This window comes from Phacochoerus africanus, chromosome 11, assembly GCF_016906955.1.
Source record: "Phacochoerus africanus isolate WHEZ1 chromosome 11, ROS_Pafr_v1, whole genome shotgun sequence".
NCBI lineage: Eukaryota > Metazoa > Chordata > Mammalia > Artiodactyla > Suidae > Phacochoerus > Phacochoerus africanus.
In genome coordinates this window covers 132,753,026-132,765,852 of record NC_062554.1, presented here as the reverse complement: position 1 = coordinate 132,765,852, position 12,827 = coordinate 132,753,026, and the positions used below count along the sequence as shown (strand labels likewise).

The 12,827-nt window shown below is 46.7% G+C and overlaps 1 long non-coding RNA gene across 3 annotated transcripts in view; it reads right to left on the bottom strand.

Moving 5' to 3' along the window:
- LOC125110792 (uncharacterized) overlaps positions 1–12,827 on the bottom strand; it is a 147,521-nt gene that overhangs the window by 64,044 nt on the left and 70,650 nt on the right. For all 3 annotated transcript variants that reach the window (XR_007130720.1, XR_007130721.1, XR_007130723.1), the window contains one exon: positions 8,898–8,992. This is a non-coding gene — a long non-coding RNA (uncharacterized LOC125110792). The remainder of the gene's footprint in view (positions 1–8,897; positions 8,993–12,827) is intronic.

Sequence of the window (12,827 nt, the reverse complement as noted above, 5' to 3'; positions counted from 1 at the left end):
GCACACAAGTCACCTGGGAATCTTGTCAAAATGATCCAGCAGGTGTGCGGTGGGGCCTGAGAGGGTGCACCTTTATTACCTAGCTTCCAGGTGACACTGCCTGGGGCAGGCTGCCACACTGGACAGCCAAGAACTAGAGGGCTCGAGATTCAAAGCCAAGCCTCCCCACCCCACGCCTCTCGGTTTAGCACAGGGCCAAGACCCACATCTCAGCTTTCCTTTGCTCATTTGCCTCTGGTTTTTCTTTCAAGTCCCTGGAATCCTTGCCACTCCAGGGAGATGCAAGAGTCGCAGAGGGCAGGATGGTGGTCGGGGCTTCTCATGGCAGCTCAGATTCTGACGTGTGATGAGGAAGGGGGGATCTTTTCTGGACGTGAGAATGGCTCGGGCAATCCCAGCTCAGAGACATCGAATCAGTTGAGTAATAGTATCCCCAATGCTTAGTAGATAAGGTGGGTTACTGTGAATAAAATCTTTGTGAACCAGGAACTATGATGAGGCGAAACCTCAGTCATCTTGTTTTATGACCACGCATCTGGAACTGGGAGCCATGAGTCTACTTTGGCTGCCAGAAAACTCAAAGCTAAACTTAGCAATTTTTAAGATGAAGGAAGAGAGAAGTCAAGTAATGTACCAGAGATCAAGATTCTGGACCAGACCTTGAACTGACTTCATCCTCACCCCACCTCATACACAGATGAGTGTTACTTTCAAAAAGCCACTCTAGTGCCTTGCTAAGAACCTTCCGCTCCCTTGCTGACATGTGGACTTTTCAACACACCGAAACCCCATGCCTCCATTTAGTTTTTTGTAAAATGGGAACCATAGAGCTGATAAAATTCAAAAATTAAATATTTAATCTCATATATATTTGTAAAATGTTACATTTAGCTACTTTCTCAGTGTTTACTGGGGAAGTGAATACCACAGAGACGTGACAGTTCTGAGCTGTAATGTGCTGCCTCATGAGGTCACTGACTGGGTGCCAAGAACTCAGGCTGAAGCAGGACAGACTTGGGTTCCAATCCAGGGTCTGCAGGTTTAATAAAACTATCTGCCCTTTATCTGACAACAAAAAAATTACAAAGCAAATCATGTTCCTTATTTCTGAAGGTCATTGCAGTACAAAAAGTACTCAGTTCATGAGAAATAGGAATAGTATTATTACTATTATTATTATTATTATTTTACTTCTCACTGGTAGTAGGACACAGAGAATGAAAGACAGCAGGACCAGGAGAGCTAAGGCAAGACTGTGAGGTCACAGCCAGAGGAGATTAGAAACACAAAAAACCCAGAGGCCTCAACAAACTAGGAGTCTAAAACCCAATGGGCAGAGAGCCATCTGTGCATTCCAAAGGGCAAATCACCCACTGGTCCAAATGGATGTTGGAGGGACACGTGAGCAGAGGAAAGACATGGTGACCAATAATCAGCAGTAGCTCCAAAGACCAAACACACAGAAAGGAGGGATTCAGGAAGAGGCATTTCCCACATTGAGTTGGAAATCCAGACAGGTTTGTGGGCAAGAAACACACTCATGACTGGAAACGAGCAACCGGAGGCTAAGAGCTGACCTTGCTAGAGGCAAGTGTCTGGACTCAAGAGTCCCTCAGTGCTTCCTATCAGGCAGAGACAGCTCAAAGCCTGAGATGAGGGCAGGGAAATAACAGAAGTAACAGCATCTGGATGGATTGCAAAGAGAATATCAGGGCAGCGACTGACAGCAGATTCTGACACAGCGCCATTAACATATTCCTGACCCACATTCATTTTGTCAAAAGATGCTTTTCAAAATTGAGTCTTTATGGAGGAGACATGCACCTAGATCTGATTTGTGCGGGCAACAGAGCTGCATGCAAAATAAGAGGTTAGAGAGGACCTGTTCTACAGCACTCTGCCTCGAGAAGCAAAGCGTCCTATTTTGTATTCAGATTCTGCTTTCTGAATAAACTGTCAAGTCCTTCTGCCAGATTTTTATGGATAATTAGAAGGTTGCAAGAAGCAGATGTTATGAAACTATCTATGACTAGTCCTTAATGGTGGATGACAAGAACCCAGCACCATTTCTTAATTACACAAGACATGGTGAGAAGCATTTAAAAAAAAAAAAAATAGAGGGAGAACTTGTCAAAGGCTGACAAGGTATCAAACGATTAATCACCCACCTTGAACCTGAGCTCTTCTTTACTATTTATTCAAAACACAGATCCCACCTCCCTTTAGCTGAATCATTTTATAAGGTGTGCATTCTCCTGTGTTTCAATAACTAAAATATCATTCCAGGTCTTAATAACTAAAATATGAGCTCCTGCATAAAATCGGTGGATTTTCTGGTTAAAACTTCCCTGACGAGGAAATTTGCATTTTATTAAATATAGACACAGTTTGGCTACATCAGATCCTATTCAGTGAGATAAAAGGAAGACACAGCTCCTGGAAAACTGGGCTCTTGTCCCATGAAGGCAATGGCCACAGCTCCCTTTTTCTGAGCTCTTGCTCTGTGGCAGGCACAGTACAAGCTTCTGGCCATGCGTCACTGCATGCCATTCTCACAACAACTCTAAGTGGGCATTTTCTTCGCCCCATTTTTTAGAAAAAGAAAGTGGTAAGAACAGCAGTAACAATGATATCAACAGAAGCCACAACAGCTACCAGCGCTGGCAGTCGTCTAGCATTTACCTGTCCCTTCGGTCCGTGCTGCATACACCATCTCACTGAATAGGGCTAGCGCCATAATGACGTGTGTGTGTGTGTCTTTTTAGGGTCGCACCTGTTTCATATGGAAGTTCCCACCCTAGGGGTAGAATCGGAGCTGTAGCTGCCGGCCTACATCACAGTCTCAGCAATGCCAGCTCTGAGCTGCATCTGAAACCTACACCACAGCTCACGGCAACACCACATCCTTAACCCACTGAGTGAGGATACAGAGATCGAACCTGTGTCCTCATGGATACTAGTTGGATTTGTTTCCTCGGAGCCACGGTCATGATTTCTATTTCCATTTAATGGAGGAAGCAACTAAGTTTCCAAAAAATTAAATAACACTTCCAAGGAATTACAGAGTCAAAATTCTCACCTCAGTCTTCCTGACTCTTAATAGAGGATATTGAATCCCTGGGCTATGCCGCCTTCCACTCGGCTGGGTGACTGTTGTGGGTTGAATTGTGCTCCCCCAGATTCACACTGTGGAGTCCTAACCCCAGTACCTCGGCGTGGGACTGTATTTAGAGACAGAGCCTTTACAGAGGTAACTCCCGTAACAGGAGGTCGTGTGGATGGATGTGTATTCGCCCAACACAGTATGATTAGAGAAGAGAGGACCGGGCCGGGCACGGGCGCAGAGAGAAGGCACGTGAAGACTCAGGGAGAAGACGGCCATCTTCCCGCCAAGGAGCGAGGCCTTGAGGAAACCAAGCCTGCCAATGCCTCGGTCTTGGACGTCCAGCCTCCAGAACCGTGAGGAATAAATTTCTATTGTTTAAACCACTCTGTCGGTAGTACTGCTTCTGGCAGTGCTAGCAAACGAATACAATGTCCTCATTAAAATACCTAACCTGGGAGTTCCCATCGTGGCGCAGCGGAAATGAGTCCGACTAGGAACCATGAGGTTGCAGGTTCGATCCCTGGCCTCACTCAGTAGGTTAAGGCTTGGCCTTTCCGTGAGCTGTGGTGTAGGTCGGCAGCTGTAGCTCTGATTGGACCCCTAGCCTGGGAACCTCCATATGCCCCAAGAGTGGCCCTATAAAGTAAAAAAAAAAAAAAAAAAAAAAAAAAAAAAAATCCTAACCTGTCACCTGAAGCTAATGTAACTTAGCTTATATTAGCTAAACTAACTGTGGCTCAACTATACTTCAATTGGATGGATAGATAAATAAATAGATAGATGGATAGATGATAGATATATATCTAAATGATAGATAGACAAACAGACAGACAGACAGACAGACAGACTGAGCTGCTGCAAACCTGCTCTGGAGGCGCAGGTTTGATCCTGGGCACAGCGCAGTGGGTTAAAGGATCCAGAGCTGCTACAGCTGCCTAGGTCAGAACCTGTGACTGGATTTAACCCCTGGCCTGGGAATTTCCCTATGTCACAGGTACAGCTATAAAATATTGTTGTACAACTATAAATGTAATAAAATTCATTGATTAATAAAAAAATAAAATTAAAAAAATAATAATGGATACTCTGAAGGGGCAGGATAGAGCTCATTAGACTTTCCATGGAGTCTTTTGTTCCCGAATCACAAATGAGGCCCCAAAATGCAAATACTCCAGAAAAAGGCTGCCTATTGACCTCAAGTCACAACGAGCTGTAAGTGGTTAAATCAGTCCTTTTCCTCCAGCTGAGCTTATGAAGAGCCTGAAAGGGCAGAGGGAACAGGAAGGAACTCAGAGAAGAGACACAGAACAACTGAGGACAAGGCCTGCTGCTCTCGGTTCCCCTGGGGCTGCGCCTGGCTCTTCGGCTCTGTGTTTTGGGGAGTCTGTTAGAGTTACCAAGTTCCTACTGAGAAAAGAAGAGAGACGGGGAGTACCAGCCTCTAGAGAAAAAGAGAAAAGTCCCTTTTAAGTGAAAAGGGCCTCCACCAAGTCGAGAAGCTTTCTTAAGTTGGATAAACAAGACCACAGCCAAGAGTAGCTAGGCCGCGATGACAACTCACTGTGCTGGCTGCCATGGCAGGAGAACCCAAGTGCGTTTCATTCTGCCTCCACCTCTGATTGAGAGCCTATGAGGAGCAAGCCTTGGGGTGAGAAAAGCAGAGAAGGCTGTGGTCCCATCCTCATTCTCCAGGGTCCACCATGGAGGGAGACCCTCAGACTCATAAACAGATCACAGGGTTCCAATGCAGCTAAGGCAAAGAATGGGGCTACAGAAGAGTAGAGGAAGGGGGTGCAGCACCCACATTCTACAGAGAGCAGTAGAGAAAGGTGAGTCAGGGAAGCGTCCAGAGTGAGGGTGTCTCCAGCAAGGCCTGAAAACACAGGGTTAGCCACACAATAAATTATGCCATTGAGGGAGTTCTCATAGTGACTCAGCAGTAACAAACCTGAGTAGTATCCATGAGGAAGCAGATTCAGTCCCTGGCCTCGCTCAGTGAGTTAAGGATTCGGCATTGTCATGAGCTGTGGTGTAGGTCAAAGGCTTGATTCAAATCCTATGCTGGGGCATCGGCCAACAGCTGTAGCTCCTATTCGTTCCCTAGCCTGAGAGCTTCCATATGCCACACATGTGGCTGCAAGTCACAGATGTGACTGTGGCATAGGCCAGCAGCTGCAGCTCTGATTTAACCCCTGGGAATCTCTATATACCATAAAAAGAAAAACTAAAAATACAGATATTTCCGTAGGGTTTCTCCACAACCAGATAAGGAGACATGGATGTCATTTAAGGATTGCTCCTGGGAGAGTTCCCGTTGTGGCGCAGCAGAGACAAATCCAAGAACCATGAGGTTGTGGGTTCGACCCCTAGCCTTGCTCAGTGGGTTAAGGATCTGGCATTGCTGTGGCTGTGGTGTAGGCCAGTGTCTACAGCTCTGATTAGACCCCTAGCCTGGGAACCTCCATATGCCACGGGTGCAGCCCTAGAAAGACAAAAAAAAAAAAAAAAAAAAGAAAAAGAAAAAGAAAAAAAAGGATTGTTCCTGGGATCAATACCTGCAAAATAGAAAGGACAAAAACAGGACTGGGCAGAGGGAGACGCTGAGATGTGATGCAGGTCCAACAAAGTCCTCAGGCACTTCTCAGAAAGTTCTGGAACTGGGATGGTCCTTCAGAGTCATCCTGACTGGAGGTGAATGGGTTGAGCCTTACACACTTACAGTGATAAGTCATTGCCTGTGGCATTTCCCCAGAAGGAGGCACGACCTTGGAGGAGGCAGTTTTCTCAAGTTGAGACAATCCCTCCCAAAGAGCCAGCAGCCGAGGGTCATCTTCAGCAACTGGGGGAATAACTTCTCTCTTCCCGAAGGGGGATCTGGGCAGCATGTCACAGCACAGCCCACCCCTTATGCGGCTTGGGTCCACTTTTTCACATAAGTTCTAGAAGAAGTTCCTCCCGGAGTCTAGTGAGCCCTTCTTTTGGAAGAAACTTAGAAGAAGCCTGGTGGAGTGAACTGCACAGCCCCCACCGCGTGCAGATGGCTTTAGAATGCAACCAACATCCCCATGGCCTCTTCCTCCACTATCCACTAGGATCACCCCGCCTTCAGCTAGTGCCATTGCTACTCTTGGTGGCTTACTTGGTGGCATAACTCTAGCCCTATTCCTTAGCTTTTGGCCACTGCGCCCTCCTCCTGCCAGGGCTTTTGCACTTGCCCACCTCCTACGGTCAAGTGCTTAGCTAAGCTGCTCCATGGTGTTGCCGCCTTGGCATCTGTTTGGTTTGGCCAAGTGACCCGCAGTTATCCTAAATCAACACGAGCCCTCTTGTGCAAGCACGTGCCCTCAGCAGTAGCCCACAGGGTCATAAGCAAACGTAGGTTCCTGATATTGTGATATTGTAATATTAATAGAACTTTCTCAACAGCCCTTGGGATGAACAGTCTCGCCTGCCTCCCAGCACTTATACGTCTTATTCACTTTCTAGATAAGGACCTCCCCCCACCGCCCCCGCTTTGTGGGGCTTACAAAAACCCTACTCTTTTGGTTTGGATTGACCAGTCCAGCCCTAGCCTAGGAATCCCAAAGCACCCCACCCACGAACCCTTAATAAAGACATGGACCCCGGTCTTGCCTCTCAGCATCCTGCCTTGATCTCCCTGTGTAGCAACCTGAGACATGCTGTTTTCCATGAAAGCTGAGCAGGAGTCCTAAGAGGCCATTGCCAATAGGGTGACAAGGAGGGAAACTGTGAGCCGCATCCCCAAATTCCTTTCCTCAAAAGTATGAAAAGGTGGAGTCAGAGTGATACCAGGACAGGAGGAAAAGACCCAGCCCAGCCCTCTTGTCACAGTTCCATGTGTAGAGAGCTCCCTGTGCGCACGTTTTTTACAATTATTCATTCAGTCACAGGAAATAAAGCTCCTTCCTGAGTTCTCTGAGTTGTTCTAGTAAATTATCAAACCGGAGGAGAGGGTGGTGGGAAGCTTCTTTTTTTTTAATTGGAATAACAGTTGATTTGCCATGTCGTGTTGCTCTTAGGTGTACAGCACAGTGATTCAGTTATATATATATATATATTCTTTTTCAGATTTATCCCCAATAAAGGTTATTACAAAATACCGAGAAGAGTTCCCAGTTCTGTGCAGCAGGTCCCTACTGTTTATCTGTTTTGCAAACAGTAGTGTGTATATGTTAACCCCAAATTCCAATTTATCCCTCCCTCCTTTCCCCTTTGGTAACTATATGTTTGCTTTCTGTCTGTGGGTCTATTTCTGCTCTGTAAATCAGTTTATTTGCATCTTTTTTTTTTTTAGATTCCACGTATAAGTGATATCATATGATATTTGTCTTTGGCTTACTTCACTTGGTATGATAATCTGTAGGTCCACCCATGCTACTGCAAATGACATTATTTCATTCTTTTTTATGGTTGCGTAGTATTCCATTGTGTATATACACCACGTCTTTATCCATTCATCCGCTGATGGGCATTTAGATTGTTTCCATGTCTTAGTTATTGTGAATAGTGCTGCTATGAACACTGGGGTCCATGTATCTTTTCAAACTATGGTTTCCTCCATATATATGCCCAGGAGTGGGATTGCTGGATTATACGGTAGCTCTATTTTTAGTTTTTTAAGGACCCTCCATACTATTCTCCATAGTGCCTCTATCTAATTACATTTGGTGGGAATCTTCTAATTTGTAATCAGCTGGGCAGAAGTGTGGGGAACCTGAGTACCCCACTTGTGACTGGTGTCTGAAGTGGGACAGTCTTGTGGGGTGGGGTCTATGCTAACTTTAGATAGTTCCTGTCTGAATTGAATTGGACTGTTGGACACCCAGATGAAGTCAGAGAACTGGTTGTTGGTATTAGGAAAAAAACCACACAGGCCCTCCCACTGCCGTGCTCCTGTGGCTGTGTCCCCGTCCAGAAAGGCCCAGCCAGGCTGGAAGATGGGGTTTTCTACTGCTTTCCCAGCCCTCTTGGGGCCTGGCACCAGGATGGCCGGGAACAGAGGGGTCTGCATCCTCCCTCCCCTCACAGCTCCTTCCACCTGTGCCATGAGCACCCAGCCAGGCTGGGGGCCTCTCACTCTGCCTCCATCGGGACCAGATCCCAGTCCACAGTTCAGCTATCCCTTCTTCAGAAATGACATTCGATTTTCCACCTCCAGCTCTGACCATTCTGGAACTTGGTCTCTTCAGTGTCTGGCTAGTCTTCAAAGGCCTCGGCAAGTACAGATTCCCAGCCAAGCGTACCCTCTTCCTCCACAGCAATTCCCTCTCCCAACGTGCTGCATTCTTTTTGTTGGTTCATTAAATGCTTATTGCATTCTTCGTAGGTGCCAGGCACTGCTGTCGATGTTGGAGACACAATGTCAAAATAGGATCAGGACCCTGCCTTCAAAGAGCTTACGATCCAGTGGAAAGTATATCTGCCTGACCGCAAAGAAATGGTTAAAGGGGAAAGAAGGGGTCTCGGTCCTGTGTGATACGTCTACCTGTCCCACTGCATATAGAACATGGAAACGCTTGGGATGTGAATAAATAAGTGAAATCAAACGACCTACTAGGACAAGGGCACAGCATCCGCAAGGCACCTCTCTCCTGGTGGATGCCTCTGTCTGCAATTTCAATGGGGGCTTTGAGATTCTCTGAAAACACTCTTCCTTTTCTCTGGGTTACTCAAAGGTAACAACTGACTTTTCCTTTTTAAGTTACCAGCTCTCTCTGATCATAACATCACCATCAAGCTTTTAGAGACAGAAAAGCTAAAAACTACTCACTGCAAATGGCCACTGATGAGTCAGAAACCCTTAAAAGCTGTAATCAGGGGGCCGGTGTGACGCATACAGTTCTGCCGCAGGTAAGCTGGAGTCACCTACAGAAAAGGGTAATAAGCATTCCATCAGCGTGAAGGCTGTGCCACCCCCCCTTCCCAAGCACCTGGCTTCCCCGTTAATTTACCTGTGACATGTTGCTACACTTAATCGCGTTTGACAATTAGTAACATTTCAACACCTCTTTTAATGGAACAATTAAGAGAGTGCTTGTCTTGGTTGCAAGAAAATATATGAGCTGATTTTTCAGAGGAAAAGAAAAAAGACCAAACATAAACCCCCAGTGGTAATTCGGTTACAGACAGCTTTGAAGCAAGCCCTTTCTCGTTTCGCATTTTGCAAGAATTATGTGCCAGCACGCCTTTCCATGTTTGTTTGTTTGTCGCTTGGTTTCCCTGAATGAGCATTTCTCTACCAGCCAGCTCTAGGCTGTTCGTGCAGCCACGTGATATTAATTACAAGGAAGAATGGATGCTAAACAGTTGCTGTTCCTCATTCCTCACTTGTGTTGTTGCATCGATTGCTTGGGAAAGCAGATGCCCCGAAGGCAGTACTTCCCACAGTCAATGCTGGGGGGAGGGTGGGGGGCAGGGAAGGCTCAGAAGAGGCTTTGAGCTTTTGTCCTGGCTCCCAGTTCCCTCCAAGTAAGAGACTACTGGGAAGGGTGGACCCATGAAGTCCCCTGGGAAAAACCTACATGACTGCAGTTTTTATTATCCAACACCTCCCCCTTCACACACACACGTTAATAACAGAGAAAAATTATGCTGCTCTGTTATTACAAAACTTACCTTATGACAGTTTACAACGTGAATATACAATATTGTCACTGCAGACAATTCTGTAAGAAGCATGTGCTTGAAGACTCATGAGAGCACAGATTTCATTGTCACTGGCAAAGATGTGTGCATTTCATTTTCCAACACCATCACCGAGCAGAGCAAGGAAGTAAGTGGTCTCGGAAAAAAAAGCGTGTTGGAAAAAGTCCCAAGAATATGGTCGACACCCGGGCTGAGTCCATTGCCCACCAGATTCAGGGCAGATCTCGCCTTCCCAGCCCACTCCCGGCGTTGTCCTAGACCCACTGCATGCCCGCTACCCCTGACAGTGACCACTCCCTCCTGCCACTTCATGGCCACCTGCTCTTCCTCCCACCTGCAGTGTCCACACCTCTGCTTGCCCCAAACCCCCCCGTTCCTCAAGACACAGCTCCCAGACTGATCTTCACGAGGCTTCCTCGGACCCCTCCCCCTTCCTCTTGGAGCCCCCATGCTTGGATCCTTCCTGCCTCACTCATTACCTACTGCTTTGTCTTACAGGCATCTGGACCATTTGCACACGGCTGAGTCGACTGTAAACTCTGAAGCCAGGAAGCATATGCGATTCTTCTTTAAATGATCCATACACCCCCGTACAGTATATGCTTATTTATATGATCAATGATCATTTTAACTGTCAGATATTCTTCAGTAAGTATCTTGATGAATTAAATTGTATTGAATTGTCAGAAATAGAGTCTTTTTTTTTTTTATGGACACACCCATGGCCTATGGATATTCCCCGGCTAGAGACTGAACCCAAGCCTCTGCAGTGGTTCTTAACCCACTACACGACAGTAGGCTTTCCTAGAGTCTGACTTTGACAAAATTATATTGACTTGATTGACACTTGCCTATTTCACCTGACCCAGCCTCCCCAAAGTGCCTGTACAGGGAGAAAGGCCAGGAGAGCCTTTCTGCTCCTCCAGCTTTGATGTCAACCCCCTCCACCAGCTTAGGTTGATGCATCATCCACTCCGGAGTGGCAGGACGTTTGTAACCTGAGCACTGTCACAAAGGCCCCCGAGGGAGAGATGCAATCAGAAGAGCAATAATGACTTCCTGCAGAGCTGGAATGAACAAGCTCATCTCTCAGGTCGTGAGGGCAACCATCTTCTGAGATCCACCACAGATTGATCACAAGCCTTTCTCTGCTTTCCCCCCACACTGTTCCCTCTTCCCTGGCCCCTGCCCACCCCCAACACTGCAGCTTGTACCCAGGGCCCTGGTGGACTGTCTGAGCATCTAAACAGAACTTCCCCAGGCCCCCTCCCTCTCCTGGGCCCAGCCGGAAGGAGGCCAGTCGCCAGTCCCAAAAGATGACCTTATTTTGCTCCTGCCCTGAAAGCCTCATCATCAGCACCTTCCGCACACACACACCTGCACACAGCTAACTGCACATGCTAATGCCACACCTTGCTAACTGCATTCCCCTTGCTGGTTATGATTAAGGTCTTGCTTTCAGGACAGAGAATCAACCACATAATGATCAGGGAGACAGATGAAGCACATCCCTGCAGCCACTGTGCCATGATAACGACTCACATAAATCAAAAGTTCGGTCGTTTACCTATCAGATCGAGCGGTGAATAGGGATTTTTCAGTTACGGTGATTGTTTTGTGATAGATATTTTTAATAACTCTTGTACATAGATGTCCTGGAAACTAAAGATGTGTTTCCATAAGGGAGGCAGCAGAAGGCTGTGCAAAGAACATGGCTGTACGGTGAGCTGGAGCTGATGCGAACTCAGCCACTGGGGAGAGAAGCCAGCTCCCTCCTCTGGCTTTCAAGTTCTTCCAGCACGTACCCTGTGTAGAAGGGTCTTTGAATTCCTGAGGGCCCTTTCTCACCGTCTAGGTGAGACAAAAGGCAGCAGGCTCCTCCCGCCTACCCCTGGCCAGAGGGAACTGAGCTGCTGTTTCCGGGCGCATCAGCCAGCCTTGACCCTCTGGGGAAACATGAGTTTTTCCTCACTCTGTGAGTTGCTACAAGGTATCTTCTTCTTTCGACCCTTGGTGAGATGGTTTGTCCATGCCTGGGACTGAGTGCTGTCATCTCCAGCAATTTGTCTCAGGTTAGAGCACAAGCTGTTTGCACGTGAAACCATTTTGCCTTGTCAGTGACTCGTGGGTTAATACTTAGAAAGGTTGAGGAATCGATTTCCTTTTGGACACGTGGGATTCAAAATTTATTTTACTCCAGTTGCCCAATGGGATAAACCTCAGGAAGTAGGATTTCCCTTGAATCATGCCCAGACTAAGGCAGCAAAAGCCTAGGGAGACTGAGATCGCTAGATTCAGAAAGGGGATTGGGAACAAGATTCCTTTCAAGGGCAGTGGCTAGAAGCATGTGTGTACATGTATGTGTGTGTGTTTGCATGTATATGTGTACCTGTGTGTATGTGTATTTCTAGGCATGTTTCTGTGTGTACGTATGCATGTGTGTGTGCATATAAGTGTGTATTGCAGATACGTATGTGTGTGTAGATACATGTGTGTGTACATGTGTATATGGGCATACGTATTGTGTATCTGCATATGTGTATGTACGTGTGCATCTACATTATATGCATATGGGTATGTTTCTGTGTGAATGTGCATGGGTATACACGTGTGTGAGTACATGCATGTATTGTATACCTGCATATGTGCATTGTGTACATGTATACATGTGTGTGTTTCTGTGTGCGCATGTGTACATGTGTATCTATATATGTGCATGTGTGTGTACACGTATACGTTTGTGTGTGTAGTGTACACATATCTGTGTGTGTGTCTGCGTGTACGTGTATACATGTGTGTTTGTGTGTATGTTCCTGTGTATGTGTGTATCTGTATATGTGTATGTGTGAACGTATCTGTATTTATGCACACACACGGATGTTTCCGTGTGTGTCAGTGTGTACGTACGTGTGTGTGTGAAATGCAGTCATGATGTCTCCTGGTTTGAGTCCCTGGCTCAGATAATGGTTGCATCTGTGACTAAGAGGATGAGGATGCCGAAACGCAGGCCTCCCCAAACCCCTGGCCTCCGCCTCCCTCTCCAAACAAGGAGCCC